Source organism: Phodopus roborovskii, unplaced genomic scaffold (assembly GCF_943737965.1).
Source record: "Phodopus roborovskii unplaced genomic scaffold, PHOROB, whole genome shotgun sequence".
In the NCBI taxonomy this organism is placed as follows: Eukaryota; Metazoa; Chordata; class Mammalia; order Rodentia; family Cricetidae; genus Phodopus; species Phodopus roborovskii.
This window is the reverse complement of record NW_026125403.1, coordinates 425-22,504: the sequence shown is the minus strand read 5'-3', so window position 1 is coordinate 22,504 and position 22,080 is coordinate 425. Positions and strand designations below refer to the sequence as shown.

At 51.6% G+C, this 22,080-nt stretch overlaps 2 pseudogenes; both read right to left on the bottom strand.

Moving 5' to 3' along the window:
* Positions 1-2,255: 2,255 nt before the first annotated feature.
* LOC127215272 (G-protein coupled estrogen receptor 1-like) lies at positions 2,256-3,494 on the bottom strand (annotated as a pseudogene).
* Positions 3,495-14,495: 11,001 nt separating this feature from the next.
* Positions 14,496-17,685, bottom strand: LOC127215271 (uncharacterized; annotated as a pseudogene).
* Between the last annotated feature and the right edge of the window lie 4,395 nt (positions 17,686-22,080).

Genomic DNA, 22,080 nt, shown 5'->3' with positions numbered 1-22,080 from the left:
TATGGCCACACCTCTCAGCCTCTACCTATTAGCCCTGCGTTCCGCCTGTCTATAGGAGAACCATGAGGGCTGGTCACATCGCCTGGAGCTTAGAGATTGCTGACAAAAGGGCTTCTACCTGAGTTGTAGGGCTCGACAAGACAGAGCCACACACCAGCCCCTTTACTTACCCACCTCTCATGGTGGTTCTTCACCCGCTGGTGTATAGACACCATCCTGGGGGAGGTGTCCCGTGTCCTGCCCAGGCAGAAAGCCAGCCCTGCCTGGGACCTCAGGTGACAGTTGAGGGCAAATGCTCTTGTTCTTGAAGAGTTGTACTCAGGGTCACTAAAGCAGGGGATGCAGGTGCTTCAGGCCGGCAGCCATGCCAGCTGGCACAAACTGTGTCTGACAGAACTCCGAGGTAGAGGGAATGAGTCTGTGTCTGGGTTTGGTGACTCCGTGGCTGTACCACGTCCACTGTACCACCGTTCTCATTGCAGATATTGATCTTTTTTTCTTTCGCTTTTTATTGTTTAGTTTTTTGATTTTTCAAGTAGGGTTTCTCTGTGTAACAGCTCTGGCTCACTCTGTAGACCAGGCTGGCCTCAAACTCACAGAGATCCACTTGCCTCTCTCTCTGCCTCCTGAGTGCTAGGATTAAAAGTATTGTCGTTAAATATCTGGGAAGATTTTTAATAGCTTTAGTATTTAACTTAATAAGGTACATATTATGTACCTTTTCACTTAAGCTTATCTGTAAACACACCTTGTTATCATCAGAGTAAAAGGGCAGGGTCAGAGGCTTGAATGGAAAGTGGCACATTCTTTAGAGATAAAGTGGGTCATTTGTGTCATCCATGTTGCCCCTATGTGCCCCTAGGTCCCTGCCCCAACTCTTGCCTTGTCCAGAGACTCCAGGGTCCTTGGCCAGAGCAGTGGGCCTCTTAACATGGGCAGCTGCCCAGCTGGGTGGTCAGGGGTTAGAGACTGAGCGTGAAGCAGCCTGTCCTGTGATGCATGGCCTTCGGCCCTCCCTTCTGGCTCCAGGCTGCTCTGTGGCTCCCAGTCCCGGCCATGTCATCTCCTAGGGATGGATAGATGGCTGTCCTGTGCAGACCTCTAAATGAGGCAAAGTGAGGATGTCAACATAAGTAGGAGAAAGATATATTTGGTGCCCAGATGCCACACAGCATGTGGCCCACGCCGTCCCAGAAGTGCCAGGTGTAGCCTGTTGGTGCACCGGAGGGCACTCGGTGGCACTCGGTGGCACAGAGGTGTGTGAAGTGGTGGGGATCAAGTTCCTTTGCAAGGAAGGAGCCATACTGGGGACTTTGTCATTGTCCCTTCCTCACCTGTCTCTCCACACCCCCTTCCAGGAGCCACAAAGCAAGGAAGACTCACCATGTGACTACACTTTATTCAGGCACTGAATGAATACACCAGTTCTTAGTTATCTTTTCTTCCCTTTTACAAGTGAATGAGAGCCATTTACACTTTACTATTCCCAGTATTATTTCGAAGAAGCAAGTCCTTGAGCCATACCTCTCATGGTGGCACCACACTGACTGGCACAGCAGCACCCACAGCCTCCTTCACCTTCACATAAGAGCAAACACCTTGGTAAACAAGCATCTCGAGGGGTGGGCATCCCAGAGCAGGTGGGCCGTTTGCTACAGGGCCTCTCTCAGCTCAGACACACTGGTCACACAGGAGTTATAAGTGGCAGCTGGGGTGACCCTGCAGCGTTCTTCCTGAAGGCAGGAAGAGGGCTCCGGTGTCCTTAGCTTTTGCATGCACTGTGTGCATGGCCAGTTAGACATCACAGGCAAAGGAAATGCAGCCAGTTTGGGTCTGGTACATATATTCTGTCTCTAGACTCCTCCACCCAGGTAGCATTCATGTAGCAGAAATGTTATGCTCCCGTAGGGTGGCCTATCCTTTCCGCTGTTTCCTGTCAACAGCAGAATCATCTTCTGGGGACATAGAATATGGAGAGAAAACCAAAAGTTGCAGGTTGTAGGGCACCCTTTGAGTCCAGTGATGAATGTCACATGACCTGCTGCACTGGGCCCTTGAATCTGGCTTGCCACATTCATGAGCTGCATCGTCAGGCAGGGTCCCAGCAGCCCCAGAGATGACCCAGCAGTGTGACGTTCTCCAAGGGTTTGAGAGTATGACATGACTCAGTTCACCCACCCACCACACGTGCTGGGCGTGTGCTCCCCCTGAACACCAGCCTGCCCCCTACCCCCTGTCCTCCTCCCCGAGGAGGTGCCTCTCACACAGCACTGCTGAACTTGACATCTGACTGCTCTGTGCTGTCGGGAATGACCGCCTTGAGTGTGGCATGGCAGAAACGGTTCAGAGCTGGGAGGCTCGTCTTCTGCTCCACGTACAGCCTGAGCTTGTCCCTGAAAGTCTCTCCAAGGAAGCTGTAGATGAGGGGGTTCAGGCAGCTGTTGGAGAAGGCTGCAAGGTTGACAATGTGGCCTGTCAAGGGGTAAGCATGACGGAAAGACTGCTTGCAGGGAGTGTCTCCTGATTGCGTCCATTGCAGGAGATGGACACTGATGAACACATTCTCCGGCAGCCAGCAGATGAAGAAGACAAGGACCACGGCAAAGATCATCCTCAGGGCTTTCTGCCTGCGTGGGCGCAGGCCACGGTGCCTGTGGGCCCGGATGAGGGCCCGCACGATGAGGGAGTAGCAGAGGCCACTGATGGCAAAGGGCACAATAAAGCCCAGTGTGACCTCCAGCCACTGTACCTCTCTGACATCAGCAAAGCAAAAGCAGGCCTCTTCAGTGTGCCGCAGGTGCACTGCCGTGAAGGGTACCAGTGTGGCGGACACTGAGGCCATCCAGATGAGGCCACAGCTGAGCCGTGCGTGGTGCTTGGTTCGGAAGAGGCTGCAGCGCATAGCCTTGGCCAGCGCCAGGTACCTGTCGAAGCTCATCCAAGTGAGGAAGAAGACGCTGCTGTACATGTTGATCTGCAGGAAGAGGGACATGAAGGCAGAGCACAGCGATGTCGTAGTATTGCTCATCCAGGTTGAACACTTCGATCAGTGAGTCAGCCACCAGGATGAGGTCGGCAGCTGCCAGGTTGATGAAGTACAGGTCCTGGGATGGTCATCTTCTCCCGGAAGCTGATGTTCACCACCAGGATGAGGATGTTGCCCACAAAGCCAATGGGAAAGAGGAAGATGGTATAGAGGCAGGAGAGGAAAAGGGCGATCACGCACTGCTGCTGCTCAGAGAGGTGCCCCGTGAGGTTCCCTGGGATGTCTTCCTGCAGCGGGAGGGGACAAGTTGAGGGTCAGAGAGGTGCTGTTGGAAGGGTCCGACCACATGGGACCTAGGTAGATCTCCACGCCAACAGTGTGGGCTGGAGTACTTGCATCCATGGCTTCCTTGGCAGCTTTCAGGACTTGCTGAAAGGGTCACAGAAGTCTGTTTTAAGCGAAAGCTCCATCTTCACAAAGAAAGGTGATTCTCTTGGAAGTGAGCCAGGCATTTGTAAAGCAGGGAACCTCCTTCCAGGAACCTGTTTCAGAAAACCAGAAAGGCAGACAGGGCGTGCGATGTCTGGCGGGCTCTGGTCAGCCACACCTGCCGCCTGCTCACTCTCTGAGCACCTGTGGAGGCAGACGGGACAGGATTAAGCATCTGGAATCCATGTGTCTTGAGGGAGCCAGGTGTAGTGCATGAGCCATAACAGATCCTTCTGGACTCAGGCTATTCACCCTCTTGGAGAGATGGGTGACCCTGAGCTGGAGCAGAAGAGATGGATGTGGGAGTGTTCCCTTGTGTCCCTTAAGGGTGTCCAGAGTTGGTGGTTTGAGTTGGCGACAGTCTGTGAGTCATGGGAGATGCAGTGGGACCCGTCAGATCGCTGGCTCATGGAATAACATGAATGTGTGGTGTGGGAATTTGAGGAAAACTACTGTTTGTCGGGACAGGAAGTCTCATTAACTTCAGCAGCTGTTGGAAAGAGATGCGACATGGGAAGGGAAAAACCCAGCCTTTCTCCAAGAAGCCCATGGAATGGTAGCTGACTTTTCTCTTAGTTAAGTGACAAGAGAAGTTTTGCTCTTTGACTGTCGGCAGTATTGAGTGTGGGTACCAGGCATAAATACCTGCCCCCTAATACAGAATGAAAAAGAATAAAAATTGTCATTTGATAGCTGATGTGTACCTCGTGGTAAAGCATTTACCTGGCACACACAAGGACTGTGGGTCCCATCTTTGGCATCACACACACACACACACGCACGCACGCATGCACGCACACACACACACACACACACACACACACATATACACACTGCTGGTTTTTGAGGCAGGGTCTCATGTAGTCCAGGCTGTCCTCGAATTCACTAAATAGTTGAAAATGACTCCTCTTCTGCCCAGCTACTGAGGAGGCTGAGGTAGAAGGATCCCTTGAGCCCAGGAGTTTGAGACTAACTTGGGCAGTAGCCTGAGACCCCCTTTTCAAGGGATAAGGAAGAAAGGCGTGAAACAAGGAGAGTATTTTGTCCTTTTTCACAAATTACTGCGAAATATAACATTTTAGAGGCTGTATCCTGGAAGCTGGGCTTCGTTTGTGGCTTGGAGGATGTGCCTGGGGATGTTTCCTAGCTTGTATGACTCTGAGCCCCAGGGGTGTCTGTGGTGTGACCCGGGTTCTCAGTAGCAGTGTCTGGAGACCCTGGGGTGGCCCAGTGTGGAAGAGGGATACTGGCATCCAGTGCGTAGAAGGCAGGGATGCTACTCGGTGTCCATACTGTCCGGGGCAGCTACTGTCCCAGCTTCCTCACCCACAGTCAGTAGCACCCAGGGTTAGTTGACAGAATGGACGGGGTTGGCTCCTGGAAATACATCTCTTTTGTTTGTTTGTTTGTTTGTTTTTTGGTGGGGGTTGCTTTTGGTTTTGAGGTGAAGCAAGGGCAAGCCAGAGATTTATTGACCTTTCTCTCCCAAAATACTGCTTCAATAAAATAAGGGGAGGAAGAATGGAGGGGTAGCTTACTGCCATGGTCACATCCTATCTGGAAGTGTGGGTGGGCAACCCATCTCTCACAGGTGGTGCCCATTTGAGCCACTTTTCTGAGTCCAACTACAGCATGGACGGCTTCCCTTTATTTCTTCTGAGATCCAACAAGACATTTGGACCTGGTGGTGCACACTTTAATCCCAGCACAAAGGAATCAGAGGTAGGTGGATCTCTATAAGTTTGAGGCCAGCCTGGTCTATGTAGTGAGTTTCAGACCAGTTAGGGCTGTACAGTCAGACCCTGCCTTAAGACAAACAAAACCTCACAATTTAAAAGCACTAACCCAGAAAGCAAAGTGTGAATGTGGAAACTCAAGTCCTGCCACAACTCCAGAAGCTTAAGAGGGAGCAGAGCCCCCCACCCCACCCTGCCCCAAAGCTGCTCAACCATTCTGGTGGGAGTGTGGTGGAGACAACGCCCTGGGCTCTGTCCTTGATCCAGACTGCTGCTCTGCTGGTCTAAGGACCAATGCTAGTGCCCTTCTGATTTTCCTCTTGTATGTCCAGATCTGGGGAGACAAGGCCAGATTTTTGCCTGGCTTACAAGACCCTGACCCTGGAACTGCTAAGCCACCAGCAATCCCTTGGCAGGCAAAGAGAGGCAGCAATGTGGTGTTACAGGGCGTAGCCGGGACATGAGTGTGGAGCTCTAGATGGACACTCTGTTGCCTGTACTTGAGTAGAGCCCTTGCCTCAGTCACACCTAGCATGCTATCCCTGGAGGCTGAGGGGTACATGCCTCCTCCATCATTCCCAGCATAGGAAGTACTGCCCAGCCAGATACAGGCAGACCCGGAACCTGGGGCGCAAGCCTGAATCTTACCTGTGCCCCTGTGTCACTGGAGGAGTACCCGGAGCTTGCCCGAAGGGGATTGGCCCTGGACTTGCCGCACCTTAGGGGTGGCATCCGGCAGGAACAGCAGGAGAGGAGGAGAAGAAAGACTTGTCTAGAAGGGATGATGCCTGTGGCTGTCCCGCAGCGTCTGGCCCCCTTGGCACAGCGCCTCCTTTATAGACTTCCCAAGCCTACTCACTTGGCTCTGGCCAGCCTCCTTTTAAGGCCAGCATTAACCATTTTTTTGCTGGCTGTTTTTTTCCCCTCCCACATGTAGGAAGTGAAAACAGTCCAGTTGGACACATATTTTATGGAAGTTTCCAGTGTGACTGCTGTTCTTCACCCACTGACACTTTTTTTTTTTTAAAGTGTGGAGGGATTATAATACTGTTTACCTTTTAGGTAAGAAACCTTTACTCATTTGTAGAAGCAAGTGATGATGTTCTTGCTTGTTTTTGTCAGTACTGGCTTTAAGACTGAACAATGAGTTTTCTCAGTCAGCTTTAGTAGGGTGCCAGGAACACAGCGAACATAAGCTATAGCTTTCCCAGGGTTGCTTGCAGCAGGAAATGCAGCCCACAAGCAGCAAGTATCTTGGTCAGAAATTAGGAATCTGGGTGGGGTTTCTGCTCTAATGTTCACTGGGTCTAACGTCTCTCTGCCCAGGGGTCAGCTGAGTCACCTGTCTTCCAGGTGGCTGATAAGCCTCATCCCCACTCTGGCCACCTGTCTGCTCTCTGTTTCCAGTTCTAGGCCTTGTACAGCCAAGGCCGAGGGACCCAAGCCCGGGGGTTCTAGTGGCCCTTCGATTGCCGTTCCACAAGCATTCCACCTTCTGGTTGTTTTTTTCCTCTTGAGCATTGGGATGATCTTGGCATTGTAGCCCTGAGGTGGAGACAAGCTTGGGGGAGGAGGCTTCACTTCATGATCAGACAGTAGGTAGCCCCGACTTGAGCTATGCAGTCAACTTATTTGATATTCATAATAATTAAATTGGTCTCATTTGTGCTTTCTTTGTATCTCTCTCTCTCTGTGTGTGTGTGTGTGTGTGTGTGTGTGCTTATTCATGTATGTGCTTATGCATGTGTGTGGATGTGGAGGCTGGAGAACCTCCTGTCCACCTTGTTTTTTGAGGCAGGGTTTCTCATTGGCCTGGGGCTCATCAGTATAGCTAGGTTGCCTGGTCAGAGACCCCAGGGTTCCGCCTCTACCTCCTCAGTGCAGCCCCGTGTGTTTTCGTCTTGGTATCTTCTTGAGTGTTGGGAAGCTGTGAGGTTGGGCACAACAGATGGGCATTTGTGTTTTTAGCATGAATAGTGCATGTTTCTGCTGGCCTAAGGGCAGATGGAATCAGCACATGCTGCTCCCTAAAAGGGCAAGTACATGCAACAGGAAGGAACAGGTACTGGTCTAGAGAGATGGCTCAAGGGTTAACATTTGTTGCTCTTGAAGAGGACACAGGTCCAACTCCCAGCGCCCCATTTGGTGGCTCACCATCATCTGTAACTCCAGCTCTAGGGGGTCTAACTCCCTCTTTTGGGCTCTGGGCACCAAGCATGAAGGCAATACACAGATATACATGAAGGTAAAACAGTCATGCACATACAATACTAAAAAATTAAATAAAGCAATTACCTGCATGCAGACAGCTGCAGGGGCATCTCTAGGGAACGCTGGCCTGCTGCCCTGTACAGATCTTTAAGCGGAGTTCTGTGTTAAATTTTCTTTTTAATGGAAAAATACTAAGTCGGGACCCTTTGGAACTGTAGAAGCCCCGACTACTGTGCTGTTTTTTCTCATTTGAGCAGCATGATAAAGAGCCCATCGGACCAGCTTACCAAGTCAAGATGACGTCAACATTAAAAAACGCCCGTGACACCATCTTGAAAGAAACAGATCATGAGAAAACACAGCTTCCTTTTTGAATTAAATAAATAAAACAGAAACCCAAGCCTTGAAATAGCCAAGGCGTGCCACTTAAAAATAGCTGCTCCCTTAAAAAATTCCCCATTCTTGCAAGCCCATGCTTAGGGTTCCATGGGGTTGGGATGGCGAGAGTGCCTTCATTGCCTCCTGGGTTCTGGGGAGTCCCCTGAGGTGCTCTGATATCTTGCACAGGTGCATGGTGGCAGCTGAAGCATTGGGTGAGTGCCCTGCTCAGAGCCCAGGCCTCCCTTTAACATACCAGGTAGTCACATCATATGTCTAGCACTTGGGACCTATGTCATCATGACAGGACCCAGGTAGAAGGGATCTCTGCCTTCTGACCTCATAGATTTTAGTATGGATAAGGATGAGAGACCTTGGAGAAGAGTCTGTGAATACAGTGGTTAGTCTGTTGTTTATGAGGGCTTCCTCCACACTCTCTTATAGTGCTCTATGATAGTCTTAAGGAGCATTCCTTCAGAGCCAGGCTGCCTCTGGCCTTGGTTTCTTGACATAGTCTGAGGGACACAGTTTGAGCATTTGCAGCTGAAGGCAGGGCTGGAGGCTGAGTCTGGGCCAGGGTCTTTGCCCTTATACAAGCCATGCTCATGTCCTTCCTGGATCTGCTTGTCCCCACATGAGTTGGATGTCTTCGAGGGTTTGGTATTATGTTTTGTGCCCGAGTCCACAGTTGTTTATAATGGTGTTGTGTCTGAGGAACCTACTCTGGCTGCTCTACCTTGACAAGAAAGGGCCCAGGCTGCTGGATCCACCACACACACACACACACACACACACACACACACACACACACACACACACACGACTCAAGGCTTAAGGGAGGGACTTCAGATGGCACTCCACCCGCTCAGTGTACAGACAGTATTGGACCATATATGGAACAAGTACCAGTAAAATGAAGCCTTTTGTTTTTGCCATTATAAACTCCTCACCGTAGCCCCCCTGCTGCACACAACCCCTTCATCTTTGGAAGTTCTGGGTCAGGGCCAGAGTACCTCCAGGGGTCCCTACTGCCCCCAGATTTCTCTCTCTGGTCTTCATGCCCACTTCCACAGCACAGAACAGTCCCAGCGCCTACCTCATGGGTCCAGGCTCACCTCTTGCCTGACAGTCAGAGCTCTTAGGGAACATGGTCCCAGAGTCTGAGTATGGCCAGTGTGCCACAGTACCCAGCCCCCTTCCCACTCCTCATGGTCACCTGGAGCATGGATGTAACATGAGACAGTTCTGCAAAGGCCCTTTGACATTGTAATTATCTGCAACTGTGTTGGGCCATTCATAGCTGTCGTGGGACACATGTGGCCCATGACTGCAGGTTGGACACACAGGTGCCAGCCTTCTGCTTTCTTCAGGGTGAGGAGGTGACTTCTTTCATCACGGAAGCCACCTACTTCTTAGTCCTGTTAGGAACCCAGTGTGATCACCATGTTTTGAGTCAGCCATCAATGCTCTTTGCTCTTCTGGTCTTCCCTGGGTCCCACCTAGGGAAACGGCCTGCCAATCAAAAGCATTTGAGGATTGCGTGCATGATTTGGTTTGCCCCTAAAGTGTTAAGCATGTGTATTGGGAAACAGTACAAAGCTTGGAGAAATTGTAGGCATTTATTTATGCTCATGCATGTGTGTGTGGATGCGCGGCATGTGTGTAAGCCAGAAGCCAATGTTCACTGTCTCCTGCAGTCACTGTTCATTTTTTTGAGATGGGATCTCTCAGTGAACCTGGAGCTTGCTGATTCAGTTAGGCCAGCTAGTGAGTTCCAGGGATCCTCCATTATCCATTCCTGACATGGGGATTATAGGAATGCTATGCTTTTTGCTGCTTGCTTGCTTTGAGACAGGGTTTCTCTGTGGAGCCCACTATCCTGGAACTCTGCTCTGCAGACAGACTGGCCTTGAACTCAGGGATTTGCCTGCCTCTGCATCCTGAGTTCTGGGATTAAAGGCATGCACCACCACCCCATGTAGATATTAGGGATCTGAAGTTAGGTTCTCATGCATCTTTACCAAAATCTATCTCCCCAGACACAGTTTATGCATTTTTCTCCAATGGTTCAGACTCAGGGAGATAGGGAGCCCTAACCCCTGCCCGGAGATGTCACTGACTTCTAACTCTGCAACACAAGTGCTTCATGACAGTTAATACTTGACTTTAATATGTGTCTAGTAGGTCGAAAGGCTGACATCTTCATAAAGGAAGAACCAGAGCTGGAGAGGCTGAGCACAGGAGACCGATGGTCTCACAGCCCAGTCTGCCCACCCTGCCTGCCGAAGCTGTTTTGTCAGTGCAGAGCTGTGACTCAGTCTCCCCAACTCCTGAGCCATCCCTCTTCTTGTGGAAGTGGGCGCCTGAACCCTAGGAGCATCCAGGTGCTGTGGTCCTGGTCCCTGAGGTTTGGGAGTTCTCATACACCCAGGCATCCCATGTGCACAGTGCAGGTGCCATCTAGGCTACCTGGGGCTGTTTCCCAGAAAAAGCCAGTTCAGTAGCCATGTCTTCCAGTGTGGGAAGGAATTTGCACCCCCAGAAGAGTGTCATCACTCTGCCCTGCAGCTGCTACCTACCCGCCTCCCTCCACCACCACCCCCAGCACTCAGAACACACACACAGCCTTGTGCCTGTAGGGAGCAGATCAGAGCTTTACAGTGTTGACAGCTGGGCCCCTTCCTTGGTTGCTGGGAGCTTCGGTTGCTCCTTTGATTCCTGGAGAGTGTTGGCAACCAGAAGTGAGTATGTGCAGCCCAGAGTGCAGATGGCGGTGGAGGGAGCCCTGAGTGCTATTCAGAGAGGCTGCTGACACTGGGGAGTGATGATGGAGTGAGGCTCAGAAAGGAGTGGTGGAGGTGGGCCCTTGTTAACAACTCCCAAGCCCTTTCTTAGCCAAGGGAGGCCTGAACTCGAGGGTTCTCCCCACCCCATGATCACTTCCAAGTTTCTTTCAACCCGGCGGGTTCCTGCACTCCTCGCCTGGATCAGAGCATCCAGAGCTATATTCTCGCTCTCTGTGTGTGTGTGTGTGTGTGTGTGTGTGTGTGTGTGTGTGTGTGTGCAGGGGTGTCCCATTGGCTGTCTTTTGCTCTAGATTCTCTTGCTTTGCTCTAAATCATTCTCTTCGCTTCTCAGGTAGAAAGACCCTTCCTTGCTCTTAGAATTATCAGGAAGTTATAATGTAATGGATATAGGGCCAGTCAGGAGACAGAGACAGAATCCAGTGGGCCCAACTAATAGGCCCTAAATCTAGAGCCTGCTAGGGGGACTTTGGCTCCATATCTTTCCACAGGGCCCTGGTGCAATCTATGACCTCTTGCTGCTGCAGCAATGGAGCCCCTCCCCAACCAGCTCTCAGTGGTTCTTAAATTTTGCCCCCTTCTGGTCCGTTTTTGTTGTTCTTATTGCTGTGCTTTGTTTTGTATTTAAGACAGGGTCTCATATGTAGCCCATGTTGGTCTTGGAGTCACGATCCTTGGCTGAGCCCAGAGTGCTGGGGTCATAGGCATGCACTGCCATCCCCAGCTCACTGTCTTTTAAAGTACAAAGGTCCAGGTCTGGGGGAGGGAGCTCAGTCAGTAAAATACTTGCAAGGAAAACCTGAGTTTGACCCCCAGAACCCATGCACAAAAAATCAGGTACGGCTGGGTGTTTTGCTTACATGCACAGCTGCTGTGTATCACATGTATGCAGTGTCTGAGGCAGCTAGAAGAAGACAGCTTGACTCTGGAATTTTGTAAAGTCAGGTGTGGTAGCCTATAATTGTAGTGTCAGTGGTGAGGTGGTGCAGACAGGGGGTCCCTGGGGGCAACCAGTCTAGTCTTGATAGGCGAGTTCCAGGGGTGGGGTGGGGGATGGGCTGGAGAGCTGAATCAGAGAGGTTAAGAGCACTGGCTTCTCTTTCAGGTAACCCAATTCAATTCCCAGCACCCACATGGCCACTAACCATCTGCCATTCTGAGGTGCTTGCACCCTCTTCTGGCCTCCTCAGGTACTGGATACATGATGCACAGGGGGAAAAAAGGTCCCTATGCAGAAAATAAAGATAAGTTAAAAAAAAAAAAAAAATTTTTTTTTTAAATGGTGGATACTTCCTGGGAATTGACACTGAGGTTGTCTCCGAGTCTACACACTACACCTAAAAAACCTGGATCTTACTTATTTGAGAGCCACCAATGCAGGTTCAGGCTTTTAAAATATAATCCGTCGGTATGAATGCTGGGGAGCTCAGAGAGTTGAGAGCTGCAGTTTGTCCTCTTTCCTGCCCCTGTCCTGAGACACACTGCTCCCAGTAGCCTGAGTACACAGAGGATTTTTTGCCATCTCTTTCTCCTGAGCCATGTGCTCTGGGCATCCATCGTGGCAGGTATTTATAAATTAACTTAGCAGCTTCTACATCTGCCATATATGAACTCGAGGGAACTGACCATGAGGCACTAAGAACAGCAAAATGTAGGAGATGACTATGGTGATACCAGGAGGGCCCGCTGGGCTGTGCAGAATTTGGTCCTGGCAGGGCAAACCCTTGCACTCACCAGCTCCGCCTTAGGCATCCCTCGGCCCCCAACAAAGGAAGGAGTTCTGGGATGAGCAGAACAGGTTAGATCAGTGGAGGGGAAGAGACCGGCTTTCGGAAAGTGAGCGAGTAGGTATTGTTGGGATGTGGCACTTGGAGAATAGGGTGCCACATGGAGAAAGCACCCCCAGAACCTGCATGGCAGTTAGTTCTACTCTGGGCACATTGACTGTAAGCGGAGGGAAGGTATAAGAGGCTGATCCAAGGGCAGCTGATGGCTCGTGTGTGCTGAGCCCACCCCCAGAGCTACCAGAGTGCTAGTTAGTATCCTCCCCAGCCAGAGGACAGGGATGTCTTGGGATGTGGATGTTTAGTCAGTTTTTCTTTGCTGTGACAGCATAGTTACGGCTGGGTACTTATTAAGAAGGGGGGTTTTGTAGCTCAGTTTCAGAGGTTAGAAATCCAGTTTAGTCTCTTTGAAGCCACTCCTGGTTTTTGTTTGTTTGTTTGTTTCTACCATAGTGGATGGGGTCCTAGCTGGGGCAGATGGAAGTATGGCTGGAGTCATGGGGGCTGAAGGAATCCTAGTGGGAGCAGAATTGTGGTGGTGGAAGCTGATGGGATCATGGTGTGAAGGGGTGGGGTCATGGGAGGAGCTGATAGGATCTTGGTGGGGTAGATGGGATCATGGTGGCAATGGATGGGATCATCGGAGAAGCTGATTGGATCCTGGTGGGAGCTGGTGGTGAGAACACACTGGACAGAGAGATCACATGTTGAGACAGGAAGCCAGGGAGGGGGTCTATGAACTTTGCCAACTGGGCATCCCGCATAAAGATCCCTAAGGAAACCACACTGGAGACGAAGGTTCCAACATTGGATATGCTGGAGCTCTCGGCAGCCTCTGTGCCACCTGGGTACCTGCCAGATCTCAGGGTAGCAGTACAGTCCTGGGTGACACCATTGTCACTGGATGGAAACCAGCTGTTTCAGGGACCTTCCACTTATGGGTGATAATCTTAATGCTTTAATGACAACAACAGATTTTAAAAGATTTATTTGTATTTTAAATTGTGGGGTGGGGCAGGAGGAGTATGCATATAAGTTCAGGTGTCCATGGAAGACGGCATTGGAGCCTCCTGGAGTTGGAGTGCAGGCAGGCACCTGTGAGCCACCAGATGTGGCTCCTGGGAACTGACACAGGTCCTCTGCAAAACACTTGACTGCTCAGCCATCTCTCTAGCCCCAGTGATGACTGATTCTTACAAGGTAAAGAAAGGAGATTTTTGGCAGGAATTCTGCTGCCCATGTTCTCTGACAGTTGAAAGCTGTGGCAACGACTGCATAGAAGCAGAATGTAATGTCGCTTATATGGCAAATAAGTACCCAGGCGGGTGACACATCTGTAGTCCCAGCATTCAGGAGTCAAGTCCAGCCTAGGCTGCTTGTAGTGACATCCTATCTCGAGAAACAAATAAGCTGGGCTGGAGATATGGCTCAGTTGTTAAGAGTACTGGCTGCTCTTCCAGAGGTCCTGAGTTCAATTCCCAGCAACCACATGGTAGCTCACAACTGTCTGTAAATCTAGTGACAGGAGATCTGTCACCCTTACACAGACACACATGCAAGCAAAACACCAATGCACATAAGATAAAAATAATTTAAAAAAATAAAATAAAGCCAGATGAGTGCTATGTTTATTTCCTCGATGCCCTTCCTGTGCCATCAGACTGGGCTGTGGAATGGAGGGTGACCACTAGCAGGCATGGTAGTCTATAGTCAAGACACCCTCCAGCAGACCCAGGTCTCTGGTCAGCCTCTGTACCCATGCCATTGTGTCCTTGACCTGAATGTTCCTCAAGGTGAGGCTAATAATCTGGGAACAAGCTAGTATTTTTTTTTTTTTTTTTTTTTTTTTGAGAGGGTTTCTCTGTATTGCTTTGGAGGTTGTCCTGGAACTGGCTCTGTAGACCAGGCGGCCTCGAACTCACAGAGATCCGCCTGCCTCTGCCTCCCTAGTGCTGGGATTAAAGGCATGAGCCACCAGCGACTGGCAAGCTTGTGTTTGTTAAACAACATCCATAACACGGAACCCTGCCTCCCCAAGCCCCCGGGAAAGTCACTCTTCCCTGAACAGGAAGGGGTGTGGCTTGTGCCAGCAGGTGGCAGGCTCTGTCTAGCCCCCAACCCTACTCAAGGGCATGCTGTTGTCTGGTCCCCGCCTGCATCTCTGTGTGAGGTGCTCAAGGAGGCTCAGCAACGCAGCCTACACCGTAGGTGGAGGAGGAGGGTGGGTACTAAGTTGATGCAGCTCTCTTCAGACAGGGCTAGCTCTGCAAGGTTCATGAGCAGCTCATCCCAGGGGGATCCCAAATCCTTCTGAAGTTTCAGCTGGGCCCGATGTAGGAGGACCGCGTTGGAAGAAGAGTCTACAGGCGAACATGTTGAGAGTCACGGTTGGGTACCACCCAGCGCCCAGAGGCTGTAACTCTTGAGCAGGAGCCACCCGCCAGGCTGGCGGGGAGGCGTGCAGGAGGGAAGAGAACCATCTGGAAGCTTGAGGCAAGTGCGAAGCCCAGGCTGAACTTGGACAATTTGGAGGTCGGCCATGCAACCAGTGGATCTACCTGGCACATGGTGATTGCATGTAATTCCCCAGATGTGCCCAGCAGGGACACCACGATGAGCGGCTGCACACAGCACAGCCCCGGGGGAGCTAGATGCCACAGGTCTCACCAAGAGCTAGCAGGCCCGAAGATCCTGGCAGAAGAGACAGGACAAGCATGGCCCCTTGCAGGATTGGGCAGTAAAGTAGCAGACATTGGAGAAGAATGAGAGGGCCCCACAGCCCAGGTTTGTTCGTGGACATGTAGTCAGGCCGCCAGCAGCATTGAGGGAAGTGAGTCACCAAGATGGTAGTACTGTGAGGCCTGCAAGGAGCCTGTCCAGCACCTCCAGCCTAGCACGGTCCCGGATGAACACGCTCAGACTGAAGAGCCCCGTCACTAGGCTCAATGGGACACACACTGCTACATACACATGCATGCACCTAGAAATGATGCCCGGCTGCAAGACATCCTCCACAGCTGGGGACACATGGCTAGGGGTGGAGGACCCAGGGGACATATGGAGCCGGTCCATCTTCAGGAGAGCTGTCAGACCTGCAACAGAAGCACATGCTATGTAGCCATGTGGCTGACCCAGTGAGGGGACACCTGTGCTACACAAGGGACAAGATTTTAGGGCTGCCTACTGCCATCCTCTGGAGCAGAAGGATGTCAGGGTTCAGTCTTAATGTCAAGAGCAAGGATCTGGTTCAGTCTCCAACGAGCCTGGTGCTAAAAGGTACAGGGTGAGCTGAGAGAAAGCTCCAGGTACCCCTGACTGTTGGACCCACAAGGAGCCCCGGTTGCTCAGCAGCTAACAATGGCCTTTGAGCATGGCTCTTGGCAGTGGCCTGTCTCCCATGAAGGGTCTAGTTGGCAATTTCCCGCAACAGGCCTCAGGGGCCCTAGCACTGGAGTCACCAGCACCTGCTGTCATTGCTAGGGGACAGGCATGCCTGCATCTGAAACTCGACATTCTAGAACATTTCGGCCAGTTTTGACCTTTGTAGGAACTTTTTTCTAGAAATTGGGGTGCCATGTTATGGGGGCTGGGATGCTGGAGAGCTCCTGGCCTCCCCGCCCAGAAATCAGTAGCTGTAAATTCTGGACAGGGCTTTAAATAGGGACACTTGGATACATTCCAGCATCCTTGCTGGCCCATCTTCGGTAAATGAAATAATTTTGTTTCCATACAAATAGCCTCTCCTCCCTTTAAAATTTAACTCAATAGTGTAATGGAGGCTAGGATATAATATTTCTTTTTATTCAAAGGAAATGGAGGGTGATAAAACTGAGCCAATTTTAATGGGATTCCTGAAGGCTGGCCTAGTTCCAAAGCCAGCTTTTGTTTGTTCTGAAGATGGACCACATGTCTGGTGGGGGGCGGGAAGGGGAGTAATGGGTTTGTGTGTTGGCTCATGCATACAGGCGTGACTACAATTTACTGATAGGTCTGAAGTGGAGAGCAGATATAACCAGCCAGCTTTCCCCGCCTATCAGTAGCAACCTGCATTGTTTTACAAGCCCTGGAGCTGCCATGCCCTTGGTGATGTACCTGCTCTGTGCCCAAACGGTTTTGGGTGGCCTTTGTTGGTATTTTGAATGAGATGTTGCCCATAGGCTCAGGTAGGTATCTGGATACTTGGTCCCCAGTTGGTGGCGCCGTGTGGGGAGGTTTAGGAGTTAGAGGCTCGCTGGCCTGAGTATGTCGCGAGTGCAGCACACTTTGAGGGTGTAAATCCTAGCCTCTTCAGTGTGTCTGCTCTTCTCTGTGTTTCAGGCTTGTAGTTCAAGATACCTTGTGCTCGCTGACATGCCCCCCCCATGTGTTGTATAAAGAATCTGTGTTTTCACAGTAACAAAACCAAAGGCTACAGCGGCAGTTGTTTATACAAAACATGAGGGAGTACTGTTTCATTTGCAGACAGGTTCCTGGACCGGGGAAATGAGACAGACAGAAAGCAGAGATGGGCAGGGGAGATCAGAGTGTGTAGAGGACGAAGAGAAGAGCATGAACTTAGAGGCAAGAGTGCACAGACCTGGGAATGCTTTAGGGGTGTCTGCCTGTCTGTCTGTCTGTCTGTCTGTCTGTCTGTCTGTCTGTCTGCTTGCCTGTCTGTCTGTGTGTTCAGTCGCACACACATATTATGCAGGTGCCTCAGGAAACCAGAATGGGGAAGGTATTGATTCCTTGGAACTGGAGTTATTCAGTCCTCTGGAAAAGCAGCCAGCCCTGCCAACCACTGAGCGGGCCCCAAGTTCTTTGTTTTTTATAATGTTTTTTTATCACTAAAGTTTGTGAATTATTGTTATTTTCATTTTATGTGTATGGCTGTTTTGCCTGAATGTGTGTCTGCGTACTATGTGTGCACTTGGTGCCCAATGGAGTCAGGAAGAGGATGTAGGATCCCCCTGGGACTGAAGTTACAAATGATCGTGAGCCACCACGTGGGTGCTGGGAATTGAACCAAGGTCCTCTGGAAGAACAGCCAGTGCTCTTAAACCACCAAGCCCTCTCTCCTCCAGCCCCTATAAATGTGTTTTTAAACTAATTTTGAGCATTTCACAATGCACGCTATTGTAGACTCAGGAGTCGAGGCCAGCCTTCGTCTGTCCTCAAGCCTCTTGTGTTCTGGACTTCCGGGTCCTGCCCCAGTCATCAGTGTGCTCACTGTGCGCTGCCATCCTGTTCACCCCATTGCCCATCAGACCTGGAGGACAGTTCTCTCTGGGTATCCCGAGCAGCAGGAAGGTGGCCATTTTGGCTGCATGCGCATGGATTGACTTTGATGAGTCTGAGATGTGTTGGGATGTTTTACAGTGCTGCCGCTGACCAGCCTTGCTACTCCCCATGGGCCTGCGGGCTCCTCATCCCATCTATCTCTTTCAGTCTGAAAAGACACAGCAGTGGCTATGATGGCTTCCAGCTGTTGCGCTATGGAGCCAGTGGTGTGGAAATGAAGAACCATGGCCAGCTCGGGAGGAAGCAATTTGAAGTCTGTCTTGTCAGGTGGAATGGGAAGTTGTCTTGTGATCTCTGGCCACGGTCAGGAAGCAGAGCTGCTGAGCAGACATCTGATGTATCTGAAGCCACTTCATGCCTCAAAAGCAGTGTGCTACTGGGTCCTATGTCTGTGGCCATGCATCACCAAGGGCTCTTTGGCTGGTAGCAGTAAGCTCTGGCTGTGGCCTGCCTCTGGTTCTCCAGCCTGGGGAAGCCAGGACGGTGCCTGCCCTTGGTCCTATGAGACTATGTAAGCGACCATCCATAGGAAGGAGCCTGCAGGCTGCTACTGGAGGACCCTCACCAGGTCCCGAATGCTCTAGCCAGGGCTTCATCACCTCAGTTCTTGGGTCTCACATTCTATGTACTGGTACCGGTATCCATTCAGCTGGGAATGTGAGAAGAAAGGATGGATCCCCGAGCAGACACTGGTGCAGCCCAGCATGCTGGGGCGCTGTTTCCTGTACCTGGCCCTGCTAAGTGGGAGGGTTTTACAAAAGTGCATCCGGTGCTTTTCTGGAGAGTGGGTGGAGGGGCTGGAGAGATGGCTCAGAGGTTAGGGGCACTGGCTGCTCTCCAGAGGTCCTGAGTTCAATTCCACAACCATCTATAATGAGATCTGGTGCCCTTTTCTGGCTTTCAGGGATACATATAGGCTAGAACACTGTATCTATAATAAACATAAATCTTGGAGTGGGGGGATGGAAACCATGCAGACTAGGTGAGCTTGTCTCTCCCAGGCCCTCAGAGCGCCCCAGTCCTACTGGAGAGGCCAGCTAGAGAAGGAGGAGCCAAGAGCCTTTCTACTATGAGTGTGACTTCCTTGTGTACGACACTCCCCTGGCATACCTTTATGCCCTTCCTCCACAGTCAACCCAAGCTGGATGGAAAGAGGATGAGGGAGGCCAGCGGGGCAAGGAAGCCAGCCTGAGTTGGCTGCTCGTGTTCTCTCATTGGGTAGTGCTGCACACTAGTGGGTACTCGGGAGTGCTTGTGTCTGATAATGCACTGGAACCTCAGTTCACGTGTATGGCAGGACAGCTACGGCCTGCTTTAATTTGCTCTGGGTCAGCCTGGGGGACGAGATCTGAGCCTAGTGTGACTGGGAGCTTGAACCTCTTCTCAAGATCATTTCTAAAAAGAATCGCAGAAATGACACACACTCTTTCTTCTTGGCAAGCACCACCTCGGATCTGGCCACAGCCCTTTGACACAGCTCTCTCACTGACTGCTCTGGCACTCAGCCTCAGCAGCCATTTGTCTGCTTTATCTCCTGCAACTCCAACATTTCCAGATTAGCACGCGTGTAGGTCTCTGGAACCTTCAGGTCTCGCCTTGCACACAGGAGGCGCCCACCTCCCCTGGCACTGTGTGTCTTGGTTATCACTGCCTGCCCACTAACAGTTCCTTCTTGTCATAAGAAGTCCTAACAGTGTTAGACAGCCGCCCTTGACAGCTGCTCTTAGCCCCTCTGGTACAAACACTTTCTTTTTTTTGGACATGTATCTGAGAGCAATGTGGCTAGCTCTAGAGATCAGTTGAGGCTGCCAATCTTCCAGGGTGGCAGCCCATCCTACTCTCCTACCACAGTCCAACCCAGCTTCTTAGAGAATCCAGAATGCCACGGAAGAGGGACAGACACCCCATGGACGTGTTTCTCAGCTGAGAACCTGGGGCCTCCGGAGCCCTGCAGAAGGGCTGCCAAGGTCAGCCCTGTGTCCCCTGGGAGCTCCCCCAGGCTAGCTCTGAGAATGCTGTGTTCTGTAATGGCTCTTGGCCACACTCGTAAATAGTCCTTTAGAATGGTTCCTGTTAGTATGGTCAGCATGTATTTAGGTGGGGGAAACAGGGTGGGCACAGCCCAGGCACTTCCCAAAGGCCACAGAGCGCTTCCCAAGCCCTTCCCACATAGGCACGATGCCTACAGACCCTCCCAAGTCACACTTGCAGATATTTACAGGGCTCACAAGTTCTGCACAGATATGGCATAAAATGTGTGAGATTCTATTGTGACCCACAGGTATGGGGGTGGCCATCTATGTGTGTGGTACAGAAGGTGGTAAAGTGACCTCTGCATACTAGGCTGAACCACAGGCCACATAAGGATTTGATGGCTCCTCACCACCCCCACACCCTGTCAGTTTCAGAATGAGTCTTTGAGGATTCACAAGTTGGCTGTAATGCCCACAGACCTCCCAGCCAGGCAGCGGACACAGTGGGTGAGTTTTCAGAGGTAAACAGAGTTGGGGGAGCTGAGTCCAAAGCTGGTGGTGGAAAGCCAGGAGCTGCCCTGGGAGACGGGGTTCCCTGTGCCCAACCTGCCGTGCTCCATCTACCCTGCAGCCCCACCTCCCTCCATCCCCTCCATCGTCCCTCCATCTCCTCCATCATCCCCCATCCCCTCTATCATCCCTCTATCCCCTCCATCATCCCCCATCCCCTCCATCTCCTCCATCATCCCCCCACCCCCTCCATCATCCCCCCCATCCCCCCATCCCCTCCATCGGTCCCTCCATCATCCCCCATCCTCCACCTCCTCCATCATCCCCCATCCCCTCTATCATCCCTCTATCTCTCCATCACTCTTCCATCATCCCCCCATCCCCTCCATCTCCTCCATCGTCCCCCCCACCCCCTCCATCATCCCCCCATCCCCTCCATCATTCCCCCACCCCCTCCATCATCTCCCCATCCCCTCCATCGTCCCTCCATCCCCTCCATCTCCTCCATCATCCCCCTATCCCCTCCATCATCCCTCTCATCCCTCCATCTCCTCCATCATCCCCCCATCCCCTCTATCATCCCTCTCATCCCCTCCATCTCCTCCATCATCCCCCCATCCCCTCTATCATCCCTCTATCCCCTCCATCATCCCCTCCATCGTCCCTCCATCCCCTCCATCTCCTCCATCGTCCCCCCCCACCCTCCATCATGCCCCCATCCCTCCATCAGCCCCCCATCCCCTCCATCATCCTTCCATCTCCTCCTATCATCCCTCCATCCTCCATCATCCCCCCATCCCTCTGTCGCCGCCCTTCTCCTCCTCTGTTCTAGCACCCCTGGCCTTGGCTCTGTAAATGTTTCCATTCCCATTCCTGCCCTGCAGACTGGGTGGGACCCGCTGGATGAGTCATTATGTCTGCTTCACGTACATGGCCTGATGTCCCACTCTAGCCCCTAGCCAACCCTCTGCACAGAGGTGTGACCTTGGAGGAGAGCTTGGACTGACATCATAGTAGTGTGTAGGGCCAGCTAGGGGGCCACCAGCTCTCTGACCACCTCTAGCCCAGGATCTGAAAAGGCAGCGCCAGACTCACTGGCTGTCACAGTGGACAGTGCAAGTTTGTCTGTCTATCTTCGTCCTTGATTGTCCTGTTGGTCCCAAGGCTATCTGGTTCTAAACATTTATTTAGAATTGAGAAAATTACCTTCCTTAAGGTAAGGGTAAAAGCAGTTTCCTGTTTGCTTTTCTCGAGTTTTGCAGATAAGGTACATTATGCCTTTTGTCTCGTGTAGATGTGTGTGCGTGTGAGTACACACTAGGCACATGAACATGCAAACATGCATGCACATGTGTGTATGCACGCACACAGGCACATCTTTACAAACAGGCACACATACGAACATATGCTTGGGCACACACTCCAATACAAACTGTGTACACACGCACACGCACACACAGACACTGGCTTCAGGAGCTTCAGTAATTCTCCCGGCCCCCATGCGCCGTGGGCCAGATGGGCACTCCAGTCAGTAACCAATGGTCCAGCTGTGCAGAGGCTGGCTGGCTTCAAACAGACTCTGTACTTTTTGTAGAGTAGGAGCCCCATGGGCCTATGGGTTACTCAGAAGGCGGAACCCCTCCTGTGAGGTCAGACTAAGGCAGTAGGCCTCCTAGCGTCCCCCTCAACCTTCTTTCCAGGAACCCAGCACACACCTTCCCAGCATATTAAATGGGAGCACCCTTTATGGCTATTTAAGGCCTGTGTTTTCTCACCCCTCTATGAGCACCAGAGATAAGAGTGGCTGGACCCAGAGGGTGAGACCAGGACCCTGGGAGGTGTCTGCACTTGTTTATCGCCACCCCTTCTGCCTTACACACTGCTGTGTGGGTGGCACGTTTCCCACAAGGGCTGAGCTTGGGGAGTGCT